Genomic DNA, 16,928 nt, shown 5'->3' on the forward strand with positions numbered 1-16,928 from the left:
TGGGATTTCAGGGACAGCTGGGGGTCAGATATCCCCAGGGTGGGCTGTGAGGCAGCTGACTGGGGCTCAGGCATGAGCTGAGCCTCTGCTTCTGCAGAGGTGTCTCTTGAGTTCTCTGTCTCCGGAGAACCTTGGCTGTATAATCGTTCCTGCTGCTCAACATCCTCATTAACGCTTCCTATGGTCAGTCTAATTTTAGCCATTCTTGTATGAGTGCGATGATATCTCCTTGTGGTTTTCGATATTCCTGAATATTATACTGCTGAGCACCATTGCCTGTTCTTATTGGCCATCAGTAAATCTTTTGTGAAGTATTTTTTTAAATACACTATCTTTTCTCATTGATCTGTAGTAATTCTTTGTTAGCAAGTCCTTTGTCAGTATGTGTATTGCATATCTTTACTCTCAGTGTGTGCCTTGCTTTTCATTTTCTTAATCATCACAAGATAAGCAGGAATGTCACATTTCATTGAAGTCCAATTCAATCCTTTTAAATCTTAGTGCATTTTGTGTCCTACCCCAAAACTGGTATTTTCTACATTTTTTTCCCAGAAACTTTATAGTTTAAGGCTATGATCTATCTCAAATTTCTAAATTCCATTTTTAATTCTAATTATTTGTAGATTATTTTAGATTTCTTATGTACACAATCCTAGTATCTGTGATTAGTCACATTTCCCCCCCCCCTCACTCCTCATGCTTTCTGTTTTTCTTATAACATTGGTTATATTTTCTAATATAATGTGAATAGAATAGTGATGTTTGAAGATTTTAACACAGCCCTCTCAGTATCCATTAGAAAAAGTAGACAAAACTGGTAATAAGTACGACTGAATTGACATATATAGAACATGACATAATAAGTGCAAATTCATTCTTTTCAAGTGCTCATAGAACATTTACCAAAGTAGACTATATGTTGGGCCACGAAGCAAGTCTATAAATTTGCAAAGCCTGAAATTATATAGATTATATTCTTAGAGCAAAGGAGAATTGAGCAAGTCATAATGGAAAGAAACCCAAAAAGTCTTTCAATGTTTAAAAATTAAACCTAACTTTACTAAATATTCTAAGGGTCAAAGGAGGAATCACAATGGAAATTCTCAACCTTTCCCATATCAGGGCTCACAGAAAACGGCACTGTATCTGTGAAAAGCAGTGTCATGAGTTGAGCCTGAAATCATATTTCCACCTGCCCTGGCTGCACGGGGCAGCCTTGGTCTGTGCCACCCCCCCAGCTACCCTGTCTGGTGGCCTTCAGTTACGGGGGTCAACATTGCCAGATGGGAAGGGAAATCTCCAATCTGTACTTCTAGTTCTGATGGTGCTCCTATATTGTCCTCATAGGTCTAAAACCACAATTTCTGAGTGAAACATGACATTATTTCTGTGTCCTATTTCACTTTGTGATTGTCCTTAAGTTTTTGAAAACAAGCTTGTGAGCCATCTATTAGAAGTGTTGATTCAACCTGTGTTCACACTTCTGGGAAAACAAATAGAGCCAAATATTTATTAGGATTTACTACTGAGCACCTGCTTTTGCTGGACATCACGCTGGCTCTTTGTGGAGTTCTCCGTTCTGTGATACGGATATTATTAGCCACATTTTTATATGGTTGGAGACTGTGTAAGTTACATGGGATTAGATCAGTGTCAGAAACCAAAGTGGGATCCCCAAATGGATTCCACATCCCTTGTTTATACACAGTACTACTCCCTTCTGAACTCTGGTCTACTTGATCTGGAAACATAACAAGTATTAGGATTTTCTTGTTATGTTGCAAACTAAAGGATATCAGCTGGCCTTTTTACCTTTGTGCACCATGACCATTTAATTATCTGGGTAGAAGACCGTTGAGGAAGGTACTCAGAAGCCTAGGAATAGAGACATAATATTTTTTTCTTTTTTAAAAAGATTTATTTATTTACTTATTTATTCATGAGAGAGAGAGAGAGAGAGAGAGAGAGAGAGAGAGAGAGAGAGAGAGAAGAGAGAGAGGCAGAGACACAGGCAGAGGGAGAAGCTGACTCCCTGCAGGGACCCTGATGTGGGACTAGATCTCAGAACTCTGGGATCGCACCCTGAGCCACCCAGGTGCCCCTGTTTTTCTGATATTGAAGTCACGAAAGGAAATATGCTTTGTCATTGATTCAGGCGCCAGTATCTTCACAGCCAGCAGCAATACAGGTCTGATAGAGTATGCTCAGCCTGTTCCACACAATGAGCAAATGCTAATAATAAAAATTGCTAAAATATTCCATTCCCTACTATTGCTTGCTTCCCAAACATGGTAGTGTTTGTGCGTTATGACTGTGGTTTACATCAGTCACAACTGGCAGGACTTAAATAGAGCATCAGAGCTTCAGGGACAGGTAAGGTAATGTTTAATTAATTGTGACAATCAGCTACTTGGCTTTATTCTAGAAGCCGAGTGAGTGGGGCCAGAGATCTCTAAGATGTCTGGCAGCTAGTCCGACAATTCTGACTTTAAATTACTTCTGTGAGTCAGAGCTTGGGTGGGAGAAGGGGAGGCCGGCTCTGGGAGCACCTCTGTTCCTGTAACCAGGTAACATTCTGTAGGTGTCATTGTGGTTTCTTTATACTCCTGTTATTAAAGCTTTTGTGCCACGTTCCTCCCTTCGGAAGTCATTATAACAAAAACCCGTCTTTTTATTTTTTTTTTAATTTTTTATTTATTTATGATAGTCACACAGAGAGAGAGAGAGAGAGAGGGGCAGAGACACAGGCAGAGGGAGAAGCAGGCTCCATGCACCGGGAGCCCGACGTGGGATTCGATCCCGGGTCTCCAGGATCGTGCCCTGGGCCAAAGGCAGGCGCCAAACCGCTGCGCCACCCAGGGATCCCAAAAACCCGTCTTTTTAAATTATAAATGCTGCCTGTTAACCCCGCCAACAGCACAGAGGGGCGTTGTCCACTGGACGCGGGTGGGGATCTGAGCCTGTGATGCGTCCTCGCCACAAACAGACCCGGAGGCCATGGTGCTTCGGGGCTCCCGGCGGCACCAGCCACTCGGGGTGAGCCCGCAGGTGAGGCTCTCGGTCCCAGAGCACTACTCTTTGGCTCCCCAAATTGCCTGGGAAATGTGTGAAATGACTGCATCTCCTAGAGGCCAAGCCTGGGCGCGTCTGGGAGCAGCTGACCTGCGGAGCCAGGACCGCCCTGCTGGCAGGACCGGTTCACCAGGGAGGGGCGGTGCTCTGGGGGTGGCCTGCAGCCCGCGGGGTCCTGACCCCGACCCCACCCGCCAGCGTGTCGGGGGTCCTGCCCACGACCCCCCACGCGTGCACAGCTCCAAGGTCGCGAGAAGGTCCCCCTGTCTGGGCGGGGGGGGGGGCGTCCTGCCCACGACCCCCCACGCGTGCAAGCCCGAGGGTCCGCGGGGACCGGCCTGGGGTCGGGGGGGGGGCGTCCTGCTCACTGCGCAGCCCACGCGGGCAAGCCCGAGGGTCCGCGGGGGGGCCGGGCGTGGGGAGGACTCTGCCCCGGGCCCCCCCACGCCTGCGCAGCCAGGCGGGGCGTTGGGCTCCGGAGGGGCCGCAGGCGGCCACGTGGCCCCGCAGGAATGCGCGGGCGTGGGGGCGGAGCGCGGCCGGGGACGGGCAGGCGCGCGGTCCAATGGGCTCGTGGCGGCGTCGGGCCCGGCCAATCAGCGCGCGGGGGCGGGCCGGCCGGCCTGTGGGCGGGGCCGGGGCGCATCCCTGGAAGGCGGCGGCGGCGGGGCAGGGCGCGGGGCGCTCGGAGGGACGGCGGGCGGGTCCCGGCGGGTGAGTGCGGGCCGCGGGCGGGGCGCCCAGGGGCTCCGGGGGGGCTCGGGCGGGAGCCGGGAGCCGGGAGCCGGGAGCCGGGAGCCGGGTGGGGGCGGGGGCGGGCGCGGGCGTACGCGGGGCCCCGACGAGTGCTGCTGCTCCTCCCAAAGTCCCTTCGCCCGTGACTCCCGAACTCGCTGAACCCCAGGGCCCGGTGGCTTCTGGGCTGCCCGCCCCGACGAGCGCGGGATGGGGCGCAGGCCGCCCGGGTGCCCCTGGTGCCCCAGGAGGAGCGCAGGGCACGGCCCCCGGCGGCCCCCCGCGGCAGCGGGTGCCCGTCCTCCCCGCAGCGGACTGGGCAGGCAGCAGGCCCGAGCGGCCGCGCAGGACCGCGCGGGTGAGGCCCGAGCGGCGCCCACCCCGGCACTGCGCGCCCCCGGTGATGAGCAGGGGCTGTGGGCTGTGCGGGAGGCCCCCCAGGTGGGGGTCTGGGCGCAGCCACACGGCCGGTCGCGAGCTGAGCTGCCGGTAGGAAGCCTGACTTCTCTCCTGCGAAGACAGGCTCGGGTCTGCTTCAGGAGGAAGGCAGTTACCGCTTACAAGCAAGTGTTTGCCCTTCTCCCAGAGCATCACTGCTCCAGAAACCGAAGCAGGCGTGCAGGCAGGCCACAGGTCAGGAGGTGGGTCACGCCACCCGAGGACACTCCCCTCTGGACCCTAAATTCTCGACATAAACACCCGATTCCGCTCGTCACAGGGAATCAACAATCAGAAAAAAACAGATGTATTTGGCTCAGTGTGCTATTCGTGTCCGTGACTCACTTTTGCTGGAGGTAAAACTTCTCATTAACCCAAGACCTCATGGGCTTTTTGTCTTTTCTCTAGTTGAGCCGCAGAGTAAAAAGTAGCTGCCGGTGTTCTGGGTTTGGTGCAAGGGTTACATAGTTTCCCTGCAGGTGGAACATGGCAGGGGATAACTTTTTCACCGTTCATTTATTGCTTACAAAATACATTCTGGAGGGATCCCCGGGTGGCGCAGCGGTTTGGCGCCTGCCTTTGGCCCAGGGCGCGATCCTGGAGACCCGGGATCGAATCCCGCGTCGGGCTCCCGGTGCATGGAGCCTGCTTCTCCCTCTGCCTGTGTCTCTGCCTCTCTCTCTCTCTCTCCCTGTGTGACTATCATAAATAAATAAAAATTAAAAAAACAAAAAAAAAAAAAAACAAAATACATTTTGGACATTGTTGCATAGGAAATAAGTATCAGAAAGCAAAGATGAGATTTACTGTTTCTGTTTTTAAAATCTAATTCGCAGCATTTCTCTGGCCCTCAGGTAGGATTTGGTGGCCAACATCTGGGGTCAGCTGTACGGTAACTTTCTGTCATCAGATACAGACTTTGGTGATGTCGTTTGAGATGCTTTTTCCTAATTCATTGGTCTTTCCATTAAACAAGTGACAACTAGGGAAGAGGGAAAATTCAAAATTATTCAAGATGGCTTCCTACCTTTTAAAAGTTGAACTTGGCTTTCTAGTTGGACTAAATGCATGCTCTTGATATTTTGAGGTGCCCTGTTTTCTCGGTAGTTTCTTTAGTGTTGAAGTCAGAAGGAGAGTCTTTGGGAATTCTGGATAGAGGTGTGCTGGTGGATCAAAGGGCTTGGGGTCAGGAGCCCTGGTTGAGTTCAGGAACTGCTTGCCTGACCCTGGGTGAGTCAGGGTATCCTACAGAGCTTCTGTTTACTCTTTATGAAATTGCTGGAAGGGAATGTCTGTGGAAAGGCTTTTTTTTTTTTTTTTTAAGATTTGCTTTATTTATCCATGAGAGACACAGAGAGAGAGGCAGAGACCCAGGCAGAGGGAGAAGCAGGCTCCATGCAGGGAACCTGACGTGGGACTCGATCCCGGGACCCTGGGGTTACACCCAGGGCGGAAAGCAGTGCTAAACCACTGAGCCACCCAGGGATCCCCTCCTGGTCGTCTTACAATCACCCAAGTGAATCTTACCTGCTGGTGGGAGGGGCTATCTCTGGGTTTTAATTTCCTATTTTAATTAAGCGATGGGAAAACGAGTTTTTGAGATATTATAAAAACCTTTTTGAGTGTTAATATTTTTCTCTCCCAGGGACCACCTTGTGATATTAGAAATTACTTTTTATTTATTTACTTTTATTTTTTTAAAGAATTATTTATTTATTTATTCATGAGAAACACAGAGAGAGAGGGAGAGGGAGAGGGAGAGGGAGAGGGAGAGGGAGAGGGAGAGAGAGAGAGAGAGAGGCAGAGACACAGGCAGAGGGAGAAGCAGGCTCCATGCAAGGAGCCCGATGTGGGACTCGATCCTGGGTCTCCAGGATCACACCCTGGGCTGCAGGCGGCGCTAAACCGCTGCGCCACTGGGGCTGCCCAGATATTACTTTTAAAGTAGAACACAGCCTCCGAGCTGCCATGGGGTGCGGTAGGTGTGTGTTGGAGCTCGAGGAGTAGCACATCGTGGTCGCCAAGGAAATCAGCCCCTTTAGCTTTCCTGAGAGGCTGCTGCCCTGCTGGCCCCTCCTAGGCTCTGGAAGCTTCACCCGGTGAGTCCCTTGCCGCTTGACTGAGCAAGTGATGAAGGGAAGAGAAGAAATGGTGAAGGGTGTCTGCGTCCCTGTACTCGGACAGCTGCACGTGGCAGGGGAACTCCGCCGCCGTGAGGCGAGTGGTGATCCCTGGGCTTTGCTTCGGGGGCTGAGGTCATGTCTTCATTCTCCTTGGCCGGAGCCTGACCCTTACCCGAGGGTGTTACTATTTTTAAGGAAGAACTAGGACACTTGCTCTGAGATGGGAATACCAAGTGGAAGGCTGCAGAGTCCGATGGAGGCGTGATGATTGACCTTCGGCCTCGCTGGCGTGGCTCCTGTAGCTGCCTGCGTGGGGAGGCCCCGGAGCCACTGTGGATCACAGCTTGCTGTGCGCAGGGAGCCTTTGCTTCTCTTCTTCGCCCTGTTTCTCGGAAGGGGAAGTGGCGGGGTGCTGTGAGCTTGCTTTCACGCGCGGAGAGCGTGGTGGTCACGCTGACGCCAAGGTTTGAGGCAGGTGTTGGGGACCACCTGGCCCGAGGCTCCGGCACGTCAGTCCCTCGCTGCTCTGCCGTCGAGCCGGGTTCTGCCTTTCTGAACAGCCGCTGGAGGGGCGAGGGGCCCAGAGGCTAAGGGCGTTGGCTGAGCTGTCCGTCCGAAGGGGTACGTGTGGGGCCGGTGGGACGAGCCCAGGGGATTCCAGGGCTACGAGGACAGCATTTCTGAGGCTGTAAGAACATGCACGGGCGGAAAGAACTCGCTGGCTCTTTTCCCTTCCTGGGTGAGCGGGTCTGGGCCTGGCGGGGCCAGTTGATCAGAGACCGGAGCTTGCGGGCTGTTGCTTGCTGCCTCCCATGGACGGGACCCCCCCCCCCCCCCCCACCTCGCTGCACAAGTGGTAAGAAGGTTGCTTCGTGTTTGGTTCTGGAGAGCCCGGCTCGGCAGGGTGGTGGGGAGTGGCCTCCTCCTCGGAGGCCTGCTCGCGGTGTACCCTGCGTGGGCCTGCGACTTCTGCCAGCACGCTGGCCGCTGCAGTTCCCTCTGCGCGGAGCAGGCCACGTTTCCCTTGGAGCTGAAATTTCCGCTCCTGCCCGTGGGTTCCGAGGATCACACAGGGCCGGGTCTCCAGGGTCTAGTTCAGGTCTCGTTCCGCGTGGGCCTGCCGTGGGAGGGTGGGTGAGCGGCCCGCTGGCACTGCTGCACGCTTCTTCCTGAATTATCTGCGGACAGAGCCTGACTTGCGGTGACTTAGCGGAAAAGGGGGACAGGTGCACCTCTCCGCGTGCCCCCAGGAGGATGCGGGGCAGCAATCCCCGTGGCTGGAGCGGGCGGGAGAGGAGTGCGCTTCCCGGGACCTTGGCTGGACGGAGATCTGGATGCTGGGATGCCTCTCAGCTCAGGTTTCTCGGGTGTGGACGGCAGGCAAGGAGAGGAAGTGTAATCGAGGCAGGTGTCTGGTTTCATGTGTAGGTGGATTCCTTGTATGGCTCATTTTCCTGGGGGGGTCAGGATACAGAGGGCCGACCTGCTTGTCCCGGGCAAGCCTGCTCTCAGGCATCCTGGCTGGGGCACCTTTCCCGCCAGGGCTCAAGTCCGTGCTTAAGCCATGCGTTTAGGCCTCAGTGTCTCCTCTGCCAAGATGGCATGGAGACCGATAACTGCTGTACAAATAGCAAGAGACAGGGCTGCTGAAGGTGAGGGGGTTGTAGTGCTTGTTCTTCACACAGGTCAGGTAGGACTTCATGGGAAGGTGATTCTTGAGTCGAGATCTAAAGAAGGTGAGTGATAGTGCAACAGGAGCATCCTAAACGGCAGGACAAGCATGTGCAAAGGCCCTGGGGCTGGAGCATACGAGATATGTCCAGGAGCAGCAAGAAGGAGACAGTGGTAGGACATGAGCTCAGGAATGTGACAGAGGATGATAGCCATTGCAGGGCTGAGACCACGTGGGCCCTGTTTAACTGGGCCATCTTGGCTGTAGTGTTGAGAAGAAATGACAGAGGGTTGAGGATGGGCGAAGCAGGTTGCTAATGGAGCTTTTACAGGAACTCAGGTAAGAGATGGGATGCAGTGTGGACCAGATGGGTGGTGGTAGGGCTCAGGAGAGGGGAGAGGAGGGATCGGGGACCCCCAGCTGTGGTTGCTTTGTCCTGAGCGAGGGGAAGGGGTTTCTGGTGGCAGGAGGTAGTGAGTGTGGGACATGCCGAGTAAAGTGGCTTTCACACTGGCTCTGCTGATGTTCTGTTTGGGAGAACATCGAACATCTGCTCCCGTAGTGGCTTTCACATACCCGTACCCCCACTGTTGGAAAGTCCATGGCGAGCCCCGTGGCTCCTGTGAAAGATCTATGCCGTCCCCTGGTTTCCCTAACTGGAAGGAATCCGAACAGGACTGCCCTCCTCAGAAACAGTGGCCAAGGGATCCCTGGGTGGCGCAGTGGTTTAGCGCCTGCCTTTGGCCCGGGGCGCGATCCTGGAGACCCGGGATCGAATCCCCACATCGGGCTCCCAGTGCATGGAGCCTGCTTCTCCCCCTGCCTGTGTCTCTGCCTCTCTCTCTCTCTCTCTCTCTCTCTCTCTCTCTCTGTGACTATCATAAATAAATAAATAAAAATTAAAAAAAAAAAAAAACAGTGGCCAAGTGGAAATCGCGTCGGGGTGTTCTGCAGTGCGCCAGCCCGGGGGGGGGGGTGGCACCCTCCAACTCCTCCCTGGGAGCCGTGCTCGGCCTCTGGCGCAGAGCTTTGCCGCGTGTCCCCAGCCTCCGCTGTGTTTTAGCTCCATTCGTTTTGGGCTCCTCTTAGCAAGTTGCATCCTGAGGCCTGAGGGAGGCCAACGAGAAGTGATCTTGGGGTCACTGATTCTCCCGCACGAATGAATGGGAATTCCTGTTCGGCTTACACCATTTCTGCTATGAAAGGTTTCCAAGGAACACGGCACTTTCGGATATTAGGGGAACCTGCTGTCATCCCACAGGGTTAGCTTGAGTCTTGTGCTGCACAGAACATTCCATGACTTGTGTCTCATACCCGTGGAATTTCGGCTCTCTCACACCCTTCCCTCCTTGCCCAGCCGCCACCCCGGCCCCTGGCACTGCCAATCTGTTCTTTATACGAATGAGCCCATTTTCATTCCACGTAAGATGAGATCGTATGGTACTTGCCTTTCTCTGTTTGTCGGTCACATTCAGGTCGCTGTCAGGTCTCTCCATGTTGCTGCAAATACCAGAATTGCTCTTTTTACAGCAGAATAATATTCCACTGCGCTTGTATTATACTGTATTGTCTTTTTCCATGGATCCATCAGCGGCCCCTTTGGTTGTTCGCCGCCGTTGGCTATCATGAATAATGCTGCAGCGACCATGGGGGTGCAGATTGTCTTTTTAAGGTAGTGTTTCGTGTTTTAAGATAAATACCCAAAAGGGGGATTGTTGAATCACGGTAGTTTTGGTTTTTGTTTTTTGAGGAACCTCCGTGGTGTTTTCCCCCAGTGGCTGCAGCAGTCTGCATTCCCCCCAACAGAGCAAGAGGGCTCCTCTTTCTCCGCATCCTTGCCGACACCTGTTACCCGTATCGTTTTGACACCCGCCATTTCAATAGGTGGGAGGTGATTTCTCACTGTGGTTTGGATTTGCCTTTCCCTGATGGCCAGTGATGCTGACCATCTTTTCATGTACCTGTTGGCCACCTGTATGTTTTCTTCAGAAAGATGTCTATTCAGATCCTCTGCCCATTTTTAAATTTGTGTTTTGGTTGCTGTGGTATGAATTCTCTATGTATTTTGCATATTAACCCTTTATGAGATACATGATTTGCAAATACTTTCTTCAATTTGGTATGTTGCCCTTTTGTTGATAGTTTCTTTAGCTCTGAGGACGCTTTTTAGTTTGAAATAGTCCTACTTGTTTTTTTATTTTATTTATTTATTTATTTTTTTTTGCTGTTGTTGCCTTTGCTTTTGGTGTCAGATTCAAAAAGTCATCACCAAGACTGACGTCAGGGAGCTTACTGTTTTCTTCTAGGTGTTTATAGTTTCAGAGCTTATGTTAATGTCTTTAATCCATTTCTTTTTTTTTTCTTCTTTAATCCATTTCAGGTTAATTTTTGTGTATGTTGTGATGTAATGGTTCACTTTGATTCTTCTGCACGTAACTGTTTAGTGTTCCCAGTACCATTCGTTGAGAGCACTGTCCTGTCTGCATCCTTTGTCGTAAGTGAAGTGAATGTGTGTGAGTTTATTTCTGAGCTCTTCGTTCTGTCCTGTGTCTGTCTTTGTGCTACCACCAAACCATCTTACTGATTTCCATAGCTTTGCAATGTAGTTTGATGTCAGGAAGTGTGAGCCTCTAGCTTTGTTCTTCTTTCTCAAGGTTGCTTCAGCTATTTGGGGTCTTTGTGGATTTATACAAATTTTAGGATTGTTCTATTGTTGTGAAAACGCCATTGGAATTTTGATGGGGATTGCGTTGAATCTGTACATTGCTCTGAAGTCAGTGGACATTTTAACAATGTTCTTTCAATCCATGAACATAGAATATCTTTTTCTTTATTCATATCTTTTTCAAGTTCTTTCATCTGTATCTTAGAGATTTCATTGTATAGGTTTTTAGTTACATTGGTTAAGTGATTCCTAGACTTTTTTTTTGGATGTGGTTATAAATAGAGTATTTTCTTAATTTTTCTGATAATTTATATAGAAATGCAACAGATTTTTGCACATTGATTTTGTGTCCTATAACTTTACTGAATTAGTTTTAACCTTTTTTTTTTTTTTTTGCTGGAGTCTTTAGGGTTTTCTTTTTTTTTTTTTTTTGTTTAAAGATTTTATTTATTTATTCATAGAGACACAGCTAGAGAGAGGCAGAGACACAGGCAGAGGGAGAAGCAGGCTCCATGCAGGGAGCCCGACGTGGGACTCGATCCCGGGTCTCCAGGATCACACCCTGGGCTGCAGGCGGTGCTAAACCGCTGCGCCACTGGGTCTGCCCTCTTTAGGGTTTTCTATATATATAGTGTCATATTGTCTGCATATAATGACGGTTTTGCTTCTTTCTTTTTTTTTAATTTTTATTTATTTATTTATGATAGTCACAGAGAGAGAGAGAGAGGCAGAGACACAGGCAGAGGGAGAAGCAGGCTCCATGCACCGGGAGCCCGATGTGGGATTCGATCCCGGGTCTCCAGGATCGCACCCTGGGCCAAAGGCAGGCGCCAAACCGCTGCGCCACCCAGGGATCCCCGGTTTTGCTTCTTTCTTACCAATTAGATGCCTTTTATATCTTTTCTTGCCTAATTGCTGAGGCTAGGGCTTCCAGTACTATGTTGAATAGAAGTGGCCAGAGGACATTTTTGTCTTGTTCCTCATCTTAGGGGAGAAGCTTTCAGCCTTTCATTGTGGGCTTATCATGTAGGGCCTTTATTATGTTGAAGTAAGTTTCCTCTAGATCCACTTGTTGAGAGCTTTTTTAAATCATAAATGGATATTGAATTTTGTCAAATGGTTTTCCTGCATTGATCATAATCCTATGATTTTTATCCTTTTTTTTTTTTTTTTTTAGTGTGGTGCATCTCATTGGCTGGTTTGCAGATGTCGAGCCATCCTTGCATCCCTGGAATAAATTTCATTTGCTCATGGTGTTTGATCCTTTTAATGTGCTCATTTTGGTTTGCTACTGTTTGGTTGAGGATTTTTAAATCTTTGATTATCAGGGCTGTTGGCCTGTGATTTTCCTTAATTGTATTGTCTTTGTCTTGTTTTAGTACCAGGGTAATGCTGGTCTCCTAAAATGCATTTGGAAGTGTTTCCTGTTCTTCTGTTTTTCTTGAAGAGTTTGAGGAGAATTGGTATTCTGATTTTAGTGTTTGGTAGACCTCATCAATGAAGCCATCTGACCTTGGATATTTGTTTGTTGGGAGGTTTTTGATTATCGATTCAGTCTTCTTACTAGTAATTGGTCTGTTTAGACTTTCTGTTTCTTCATGATTCACTCTTTGAAGGTTGTTTATAAGAATTCTCCATTTTTCCTAGTTTGTACAATTTATTGGCTTATAATTGTTCATGTTAGTTTCTTGTGATCCTTGGTATTTCTGTGGTGTCCTTGGTAATGGCTCATCTTTTACTTCTGGTTATTTGAGTCCTCTCTCTTTTTTCCTAGTAGGTCTAGTGAAAGGCTTTTCAGTTTCATCTTTTCAAAAAACTGGCTCTTCATTTTATTGATGTTTTCTATTGTCTTTATTTCTCCTACCTCATCTTTGTTAATTCTGTGCTTCTGCTAACTTTGGGCTTAGTTTGTTCTTTATTTTCTAGTTCTTCAAGTATAGAGTTGGATTGTTCATTTGATATTTTTCTTGTTTCTTAACATTTTTAGCATTTATTGCTACAGATTTCCTTTTCAGAGCTGATTTGCCTGCATCCCATAGGATTTGGAGTGTTGTGTTTCCATTTTCCTTTGTCTCAAAGTATTCTTTAAAATTTTCTTTTGATTTCTTCTTTGACTCATTGTTTAATCAGTAGGATATTGTTTAATCTCCACATATTTATGTTTTTCCTCATTTTTTGGGGGATTGATTTCTAGTTTCATACCATTGGGGTTGGAAGAGGTGCTTGACAGGATTTCAGTCTTCTTAAATTTATTGAAACTTGTTTTGTTACCTAACATGCACTCTCCTGGAGAATGTCCCATGTGTACTTGCGAAGAAGGTGTATTCTGCTTTTGAAATGAATGTCCTGTGTATGTTGAGCCCATCTTGTCTAATGTGCCTCTTCAGGCTGATGTTTCCTTGTTGATTTTCTGTCTGGACCATCTGTCACACCTACTCTACCTTAAGATTTGGTGGGGTTCAAGGAGAAGATGCCCACCACTTTGGAGGGCTGCAGGTTAAGGAGTCTTTAGTCTTCTAATCATCATCATCTTCATGGTCATGAGCCTCTGCTCTTGCCTTGTGGCCTCCCGAGTCTTGCCCTCCATCGCCTTGGCCCTCTGCCCCAGTGCCCCATCACCCTGATTCCAGAATAACCTTTTCAAAAGGCAGCTCTGATCTCATCAGTCCCCTGACCGAACCCCGCTGTGGATCCCCTCTGAGCCAAGGATGAAGCCCTGTCCTGAATGGGGGCTGCCGGTCCAATGGCAGGTGAGCTGTCTCTCCTTCTGTAATGGGGCCTTCCTCCCTTCCTGCTCCCCTGCTCTCAGTCTTCCTCTGGGAAGTACTCTCTTCTCCCCAGCTCTGGGCTCCTTCTGTCCTAGCAGAGTCTTAGCCAGCTCTATTTCTGCCTCCCTGCTACAGGACTGCTGTGTGGGCAAAGTGACAGTGCCATCTGGATACCCTCTTCTTCCTCTTCCCGGGGTCCACAGTGTGGCTTCAGCCAGTGTTGGGCGGGTGGGCAGCCCTGACATCTCGGGATGGGGGGGGGTCGTGTCTTGGAGGGAGGGAGCAGGTGGGGCTGAGCCACCCCCCAGCAGGCTCCCCTGCTGCCCCTTGGTGTGTGAGGAGAGAGGCTCACTGTGCTCTGGGGTGACGGTACTTATTCTGGATCTGACTGATGTAATAACACATTTGCACGGTGCCCATTCTTCTCTTTGGGAGCCTCATCAGGATGACGCTTCCTGTGGTAACACCCTCCCTGCAGGACTGGGAGTCTGGGGCCAGCCCCTCAGTGTTAGGCTTGCCCCCTGAGCTCAGTGGTTGCCCTGCGGGGAGAGCGGGCACAGACTTAGGCCCCGGGGGCTTCCCAGGGGACTACCATTGGAGGCCTGACATCCCTGTCAGAGAGGATGATTTTTTTTTTAAATTTTTATTTACTTAGGATAGTCACAGAGAGAGAGAGAGAGAGGCAGAGACACAGGCAGAGGGAGAAGCAGGCTCCATGCACCGGGAGCCCGATGTGGGATTCGCCCTGGGCCAAAGGCAGGCGCCAAACCGCTGCGTCACCCAGGGATCCCTAGGCATGTGGGTCTTAGTGGAGGGACTTGGGGTTTCCGTCTGGGTCACGTCCTGAGCTGACCCTTTCCTGGGATGCTCTGTAGCTGTGCTTGGAGCAGGCACAGGGTGATGTGGGGGATCACAGGGAGCCTGACGAGCTGAGGAGGGGGATCAGCCCCAGAATTAGAGAAAGGGACGCTTGTCGGACTGTGGGGGTTGGGGGGCACAGAATGTTTTCAGTAGAAGCAGAGACAAGTGTAGCGTTTCTTTCCTTGCAGGAGTAACTTTCTGTTCTTTTGTTTTATGAACGTAATATTAATGAAAACATTTCTCAAATACATTGTCTGTTAAAGACAAAAATATTCCTCCATGCATTTGTCCGGGTGACTTTGAGGTTTAGAGAAAACTGGATTGTTCCAACTCGGATGACCCACGTTTGTGCATTCACCGTGGGCAGGCCTCTAGGAGCTTTCCGGGGGATGTGCTCTCTGGTGGTGAAGCATTTGCCCTCTGTCAGTCTCCTCTTGGTAAATTGATCCTCGGAGGGTAGGAGGATCGCAGCCTTGCTGCTCCTGGCAGAGCCGTGTGGACCCCACGCAGGGCAGGCCCCCATCCATCCTGTATCCCAGACTCCGCCAGTCAGCAAGCAGCCCATCCAGTTCTGTGGTTTGGGTATTTAAGAGACAGAAGAAGAGGCCAGTGGGAGTGAGCGGCAGGGGGAGGAGGCATTGTGTACCCTGGAGAGGTGAGGGCAGGAGGGGCAGCAGAGCAAGGTACAGGTCCTCAGTGTTCACAGTCCTGCGACCTCCCCACCTGCGTCTCTCACTGCCCACACTGACCAGCCAGGAGCTCCTGCTGCACCCAGCTGCTGACCGCTGCCGCTTCCTCCCCTTCCCTCCTTCCTCCCCTCACCCCTTCTCTGCTTCTTCCTTCCTGGCTCCTCCGTCTTCATAGTTTTGTTGACAGTGAACTACATTCTGGATTTTGTTCCGGTAGTAGGCCCTAAATAATAACTAGGCGTATGTTTTTCCAACTCCATAAGTGTGCAGGGTATGGCTCGGGCATTAGCTAGAGGTTACGGGCTTTCCTTCTTTAGAAACCGGCGTGTAGCGGCTGGCAGCTTTTATAGTGAGCCCCTGTGGACAGGCTCCGTGGTGGTGTCTGTCCTGAGCCATACTCCCCTGGGTGGGCTCAGTGGGGGAGGGCTCCTTCACTTGCCTTTCTTTCTCTCTCTAGAAAAAAGTGATGGTGCTCTTATCCTGACTCTGGGTTAGGAGGAGTGTAGAGACTAGAACAATAAACAAGAAGGTGGACATAGAGAAGAATTCATCTCAGCAGGTGTGGAGGGGGAGGTGGGAGGCAGGGGTGCAGAGGTCCCGGGGGTGGGGGGGAGGAGGCAGGGGTGCAGAGGTCCTGGGGGTGGGGGGGGAGGAGGCAGGGGTGCGGAGGCCCCTGGGGGTGGGGGGAGGAGGCAGGGGTGAGGAGGCCCCTGGGGGTGGGGGGAGGAGGCAGGGGTGCAGAGGTCCTGGGGGTGGGGGGGGAGGAGGCAGGGGTGCGGAGGTCCCTGGGGGTGGGGGGAGGAGGCAGGGGTGAGGAGGCCCCTGGGGGTGGGGGGAGGAGGCAGGGGTGCAGAGGTCCTGGGGGTCGGGGGGAGGAGGCAGGGGTGCGGAGGTCCTGGGGGTAGGGGGGAGGAGGCAGGGGTGAGGAGGCCCCTGGGGGCGGGGGGAGGAGGCAGGGGTGCGGAGGTCCCTGGGGGTGGGGGGAGGAGGCAGGGGTGCAGAGGCCCTGGGGGTCAGGGGGAGGAGGCAGGGGTGCAGAGGCCCCTGGGGGCGGGGAGAGGAGGCAGGGGTGCGGAGGCCCCTGGGGGTGGGGGGAGGAGGCAGGGATGCAGAGGCCCTGGGGGTCGGGGGGAGGAGGCAGGGGTGCAGAGGTCCTGGGGGTCGGGGGGAGGAGGCAGGGGTGTGGAGGTCCTGGGGGTGGGGGGGAGGAGGCAGGGGTGAGGAGGCCCCTGGGGGCGGGGGGAGGAGGCAGGGGTGCAGAGGGTCCTGGGGGTGGGGGGGAGGAGGCAGGGGTGCAGAGGCCCCTGGAGGTGGGGAGAGGAGGCAGGGGTGAGGAGGCCCCTGGGGGTGGGGGGAGGAGGCAGGGGTGCAGAGGCCCTGGGGGTCAGGGGGAGGAGGCAGGGGTGTGGAGGCCCTGCAGGGGGACATGTGTGCTGAGCTACAGGGGCCAGGCAGCGGGGCGGGGCAGGAGGGCCTGGAGGATGGGCAGGGCCTGAGAGCGCAGGTGTGGGAAGCGCCTGGGCCAGGTGGTACCCGTGGCTTCCCTGTCCTGTGAGCTGGGCTCCATTTCTGAGGCTTTGAGGCAGGCCCGTCCCTGCTGGATGGCCTCTGCTCTACCCCGGCAGCCTAGGGGCCTCACCAGGTCATTGCCTGACGCCCCAGGGCTCTGTTCGGGGTGGTATTTTGTTTCCTGGAGGCTGGATATCGTCATGCTCCACAGCCACTTGCTTCCTGGGAAGAGATGTGTCCTTTCCCTGTGGCTGGGAGGAAGCAGGGCACTTGGGAGAGTGGGTTTATGCAGATCTGCAGCCAGCGTGGCAATGGCAGGACCACGAGCTGGGGACAGCCCATGGGATGCCCTGTCCCAGCTTCTGGCTGGAGGAGCACACCCTCTGGGTTGAGGGG

At 52.1% G+C, this 16,928-nt stretch overlaps 1 protein-coding gene across 1 annotated transcript in view; it reads left to right on the forward strand.

Moving 5' to 3' along the window:
* The first annotated feature begins 15,562 nt into the window (after nt 1–15,562).
* The window catches only part of ARHGEF10 (Rho guanine nucleotide exchange factor 10), a 78,934-nt gene continuing 77,568 nt past the window's right edge, over nt 15,563–16,928 (forward strand). The window contains 1 exon segment of the mRNA XM_055335438.1: nt 15,563–15,582. The gene's annotated coding sequence lies outside the window, so the exon portion shown is untranslated.

The sequence above is a fragment of the Nyctereutes procyonoides genome, unplaced genomic scaffold, assembly GCF_905146905.1.
Source record: "Nyctereutes procyonoides isolate TBG_1078 unplaced genomic scaffold, NYPRO_anot_genome, whole genome shotgun sequence".
Taxonomy (NCBI): Eukaryota; Metazoa; Chordata; class Mammalia; order Carnivora; family Canidae; genus Nyctereutes; species Nyctereutes procyonoides.